The sequence below is a fragment of the Cryptomeria japonica genome, chromosome 5 (genome assembly GCF_030272615.1).
Source record: "Cryptomeria japonica chromosome 5, Sugi_1.0, whole genome shotgun sequence".
Lineage (NCBI taxonomy): Eukaryota > Viridiplantae > Streptophyta > Pinopsida > Cupressales > Cupressaceae > Cryptomeria > Cryptomeria japonica.
Genome location: NC_081409.1, coordinates 636,716,290 through 636,722,773, shown reverse-complemented (window position 1 = coordinate 636,722,773; position 6,484 = coordinate 636,716,290).

The following is a 6,484-nucleotide window of genomic DNA, read 5'->3' as shown; positions in this document are numbered from 1 at the left end:
CAGAGCAAGGAGAGCTCAGTAGGACAATGTCACCAGAATAGCCATTCCTTGACTTACTAAAAATAGTAAGTCCTCGTTTCATCAATGCTAGACCCCGCATTCTTCATTCCACCTTGTCTATGGGTCTCAGGGATAGGCTAATGGACCACTGGAAGGTCATCAATGAGAAGGGGACATTACAGTCCGCCCTCCCCAAAATTGCTTGTCCTCAAGCAACTGTAAGGCTGGATGCAGTAAAATCTCCTCATTTTCCCATGTAGCATCCTTTGCTGGTAGATTCTTCCATTTGATCAAGTATTCCCTGATACCCTTCTCCTCAAAGATCGTTCCCTGAATTCAAGGATAGCTTCAGGAACCAAAACCAACTCACCCTCCTCATCAAGCGGAGGTAACTCAGCTGAAGCAACAACATTATGTCCCAGAGCCTTCTTAAGGAGAGACACATGAAATACATTATGGATCCTGCTGCTTGCTGGAAATTCCAACTCATACGCCACTTCTCCAACCCTTCTGCTGACTCTGAAAGGCCCATAGAATCGTGGCTTCAACTTCTCAACCCCACTCTTCTTGAGAGTAGACTGTCTGTAGGGCTGGAGCCTCAAATAAACCATGTCACCCACCTCAAAGGTGCGCTCAATTCGCTGCTGATCAGCATACAACTTCTGCTGATTTTGTGCATGCTAGAGATTGTCCCTCAGAATCCTCAGAATATCCTAACTCTGCTGCATCATATCCTTTGCTTGAGGGGTTCTGCTATCACCAAATACCAAGTCCGCAAAGCTAAGAGCTTCATAACCATATAGTGCCATGAATGGTGACATCCGGATGGACATGTGATAGGAGGAATTGTAACAATATTCCCCTAGGTGAAGCCATCTCACCCATGTATTATGCTGCTCCGAGACATAGTTTATAAGATAACCTTCCAACCACTTATTCACTATCTCAGTCTGCCCATTAGTTTGAGGGTGATAACTGGTGCTTGGAGTGAGCATAGTACCACACAATCTGAAAATCTCCTGCCAAAAAGCACTTAGGAACTTTTTGTCCCTATCACTCACAATGTTCTTCAGTAGACCATGTAATTTGAACACCTCCCAAAAGAACACTCAACAACTTGTGATGTTGTAAAAGAGTTGGTGATGGCGAAGAAATGACCAAACTTTGCAAGTCTGTCCACCACCACATAGATACTATCCTTCCCTTGAGCCTGAGGGAACCTTGTGGTGAAATCCATGGAGATACTCTCCCATTTTTGACCAGGAATAGGCAAGGGTTGTAACAAACCAGCTGGTAGAGTGTGCTCATCTTTGTTCTTCTGACATGTATGACACTCCTTAATGTACTTCAAAACATCACTTTTAAGTCCCTTCCAAGAGAATCTCTCTCGGATTTGCCTGTATGTTTTGAAATAACCTTGGTGACCAGCGAGGGGGATGTCATGGAAAGTCTTCAAAATCTTCCCTTTTAACTTAGATTCAGCTACTATGAAGATTCTTCCCTTGTACAGGATCAATCCCTCAACCAATTTATACCTTTCATCATGAAAAGTACTTTCTATAAGGCTGGTTGCAAACTGATTTTTGGCATAATCAGCAAGCAACAACTCTCTCCAATCAGCAGTAAGCTCGCAAAATGAGCTTAAATGGGGTCTTCTGGATAAGGCATCTACCACAACATTGTTTTTACCCTTAACATACTCAATATCGAAATCGTAAGCCTGCAGCTTACTCACCCATTTCTGTTGTCTCTCATTCAAATCTTTCTAATGCATGAAGTGTTTAAGACTATTGTGATTAGTCTTAACAATGAATTTACTCCCCACCAGATACTACCTGAACTTTGCAAGGGCATGCATTATGGCAAGCATTTCCTTGTCATAAATGGAATATAGTCTCTCAGGACCTCTCAACTTTCTGCTCTTAAAGACTATAGGATGCTTATCCTGCATGAGGACCGCACCAACACCTTCTCTAGAGGCATCACACTGTAGCTCAAATGGCTTGGTGAAATCAGGCAATGCTAAAACAGGGCAAAAACTCATGATCCTTTTAAACTGCTCAAATAATGTCTGTGCCTTTTTGGACCATTCAAAAGCTTCTTTCTTTGTAAGATTTGTAAGGGGGGCAGCCAACTGAGAATATCCTTTCACAAACCTCCGATAGAATCCACACAACCCCAAAAATCCCCTCAAATGTGTTATGTTTTCGGGAGTAGGCCAATCAATGATGGCTCTAATCTTTTCAGGATCCACCTTCACACCACTTGCACTGATAATGTGACCAAGGTAGAGCAACTCTTCCATTCCAAACTCACATTTGGACTCCTTGGCAAACAGGGATTCAGATTCCAATATGCTCAACACTTCATCCAACTGCTATAAATGTTCTTTCCAAGATTTGTTGAATATAAGTATGTCATCAAAGAATATCAAAACAAACTTCCTTAACTGTTCTTGGAAGATTTTGTTCATGCATGGCTGAAATTTAGCGGGTGCATTAGTCAAGCCAAAGGGAATGACTAGGAACTCAAAATGCCCAAAGTGGCATCTGAAAGCAGTTTTCTCCACATCTGATGCTCTCATTCTAATCTGATGGTACCCCGATCTGACGTCAATCTTGGAAAAGAACATCTGATGTGCCTGTCGGGAGTTGTTTACAGCTTTGCTGGATTCTGCCATTCCTGCAAAAATAAAATAATAAAAATAAGATTCATAATAAAAAAGTTCAATAAATTTGTTGAGCAAGGAATTCCAGGTTGTAAATTCCAGACATGAAATAAAGTAAAACCTCCAATGACGAGAACTTCTTAAAAAATAATAAAACTTTGCTTCTATCTTTCTTCACTTCTCTCTAGCTTCCATTTTCTCCAAAAACCGTTGTGAGAAATGAATTCCAAATTGTTGTTAAAATAGAAGTCTCCCACTAAGCTGTTAAGGTGGTGACGGGATAAAATTGGTAATTGCATTAATTTCATGTCAATCTTGTGTCATGTTTCCTTCGACAACTCACCATGCAAGTGGACTCCGCCATCATCTTGAGTTCAAAAATGGAAACTTCTATAATTTTCCGAGTTGTGTCATAAATAAGGAATATTCTATTTTCGTGTCGCCAACTCATTTATCATTAAAATCTTTCCATTCCGGGCGCATAAAGATATTTTGAAATATTTTTCTTTCTTGAAAGAATTTTAACAATTTTGTCCACTTCTGAAGGAATCCTGTACGTCTGGAATTCTAGGAGAGAAAATCTTCTTAGAGGGGTTTTTGTCCTAAAGGAAAATCTCCGTGTTTTTGTGCACACCTCGTCCTAAAGGGGGATTTTTCTATCAACTAACCACTGTTTTCCATGACTAAGGAATTTTACCTTGTCCGGAGTTTTGGAGAGAGAAAATTCTCACATTTAGCCAATTTTTCAATCTTCTGGATTTCTTCAACTTGGGCGCAATTCCACCTTGAGGAAGGAATTTTTTGATGAGGAATTCCTCTTTGTCCTTGTTTTGGCATCCTCTTCTTGGACTTGTTTGCAATTTTGCTATGGTGGAAGAATTTTTTGAAAATTTGAGATTCCTTTGTGTATTGATTTCCACACCCTCTCTCTCACCTTGGGTGCATTTTCCTTGATATGGAGGAATTTTTGAAATTTGGAAAATTTTCCCCTTGGCCTTGATTTCCATGTTCTATTCTATCCTTGATTGCATTTTGCCCATGAGGAAGGAAATTCTTCATGCCTTAGTCATATTTCACGTTTTCCAAGGCCTTGTGCATACCTAGGCGCATTTTGGCCTTACAAGAGGAATTTGGTCTAGAGGAAAAATCCTCTTGGATCCCATTCTAGCGCTCTCCTCTTTCCTTGAGTGCATTTCCAAGGGAGGGAAGGAATTTCGTGTTTGGGATTAATTTCCTCCTCAACAAGCATTTGGCATCCTACCTACCTGCCTGGGTGCGTTTCCAAGGTGGTGGAGGAATTTCCTCTTGGAGGAAAATTCCTCAACATGTTTTTAGCGCCCAACTTCATCTTGGAGCGCATTCTCAATGGGATGAAGGATTTTGAGGAATTTTGGCTATTCCTCCTTAACATGAATTTGGCGCCCACTCCCCTCTTGGAGCTTACTTTGCCCAATTGGAAGGAATTTTGGTAAGTTTTGGAAATTTCTCTTGCCTTGTAAAATATTCCATCTTTCTAGTTTTGACTGCAATTTTAGGATTTAGGAAAATTTCTCATTGAAGGAACACTTTCCTGCCTTAGAATAGATTTCCATGTTTGCCACTTTTGGAAGGAGTTCTAGACTGAGCCATTTTTTTTTATCATCTGCCTGCTTTGTCAACCTTTTGGATTTAGAACTTGGATGTTCAAGAATGCTCTGCCATCAGTGCCTTGCCAATTGCTTGAGATCCGAGACAGGGTGACAATAAAAATAGACTTCATAAAAAGACATTACTAAAAAGAGTAAGTTTGTTTAAATGCAAATTTAGGCCGATCCAAGACGTAGTGAAACTTACTAAAAATAGTAAGTGCTTAGAATTTACTCAAATTTCATTGGTAGCTTTCTCAAAGGTTTCGACTTCATTGCTACGTTCAGATTTTTTAAAACCCTAAGAAACTAACCTCAAATCTAAGTTTGAAGAATAGACAACACAAGCTCTAGACTTAGCCAAATTCGCTCAAAACACTTGCAGACTTGATCAAATTTTGCCAAAACATTTGGGGACCTGGGGAAATCGAAAGGATTGTTGCTAAACAACCCAAAAGACCACAACCAAAAGACCAAGTGGACCTAAAATGTAGGGGTTCCCCATTTGGATTGGGGTGATGTGTGATTAGGTCACAACACCACCAAGCCCAAATTAAGGCCTTTGAAACCACACAAATTGCATGCCATTTTCTTAATTTCATCTTAAGAGCAAATGTAAGTGTTTGGTGTTTTTTTCTTTATAAAAATGCTTTAAAAAACATGTTAACTTATAACAAATTAAAAATATATATTTAAAAATAGACATAATCACTCTTAATTTTATATAATAATATGTATTACATATTATACAAATTCATTCAATATTTTTCAAATAACCTAACAAAATTTTAAAGGTTATAATTTAATTATATTATACATTATATTAATAAAAAAAAAACATGATAAAACTATATTAAAAATAAACAAATCTTTATCGTTATCTGTAAACTTTAACATCCTCTACAATATTATATCTATAAAAATTAACAGCTCAAAAAAATTCCTGCACAATTATGTGCCCTAAATAAGTGCTTTTCTTCTATTGTGGGTGAAAAAAGTCATTAGAGGGATTTCAACAAATTTTCAATTTGCTATTGTGTGCCCTAAATCAATGATTTTTTTAAACTGCAAGTGATTTCAATGAGTTTTTTTGAAAAAAATCTTGATCTTTTCAAGCTACTCATGGGTTTTTCATGGTAATGCAAAACCTGTCAGCAAGTAATATGGCAAGTAACTTGCTGGGATTGCTAGCTTGCAAGTATGTTCTTGCAATTTGCGAGTTTTGCAACAATGCCTGAGATACACTTGTGGACCCAATTTATATAGCATCCTTTAATTCCTTTTTGTTAGCAATTCAACGTTGTGAGAGAGATTTCCCATGATGAGCTAGATGAATAGAAGGTAGGGAGGCTTGTAGGTGGTCAACAAGGAACAAGTGTGTGGTAGAAGAAATGGGATGTAATGTGGGAAAAGAATGAAGATACTATGAATGGCATGGGAGGTATATGACAACATAGGCATTTGTTTGAGTATATAACAGGTGATTGGTTTTAACAAAATATTATAACTACAAGGCATTGATCTTGGAAAAGGCAATGGGGGCAAATAAAGTGGGGGCTTGAACTTAGGATACATGAGGGTATTTGGTTAGGGAGATACAATGTAAGCATAGTGGTATGATAAGAAGGGCGGGCTTAGGTGGTATAACATCCAGAATAAAAAGTAAGAAAAAATGCTAAGTATGAGGTTAGGGGTAAAAAGAGAAATAAATAAATAAATAAATAATATTAATGTTCATGAATAGACCAAAAATAGATCAAAGGAATGAAAATGTACAACATATACATTAACAAAGGTAATGAAACAAACAAAAAGTTGGAACATGGGGGTCAACTTAAAGAGTAACCCCCAAACTAGTTTACTTATAAGTAGATAAGTAGGGGGAAGATCCCACCAAGTAGTAGAAAAGAAACAAGACCAGCTTGGCTAGGAACTAAAACTTGTAGGTGCCAGTGTTCAACAATTTGTTGAAGGGACCCCCAAACTAGTACAATTATAAGTAGATAAGTAGGGGGAAGACCCCGCCAAGTAGTAGAAAGAAACAAGACCACCTTGGCTAGGAACAAAAACTCATAGGTGCCAATGTTCAACGATTTGTTGAAGGAGCCAATGATGTTATCCTCTATCGTTGGGAGATTACTTTTCCTAGGAGGCAATCAATTCTATATAGGACCTTTCCTAGCATTCAAAG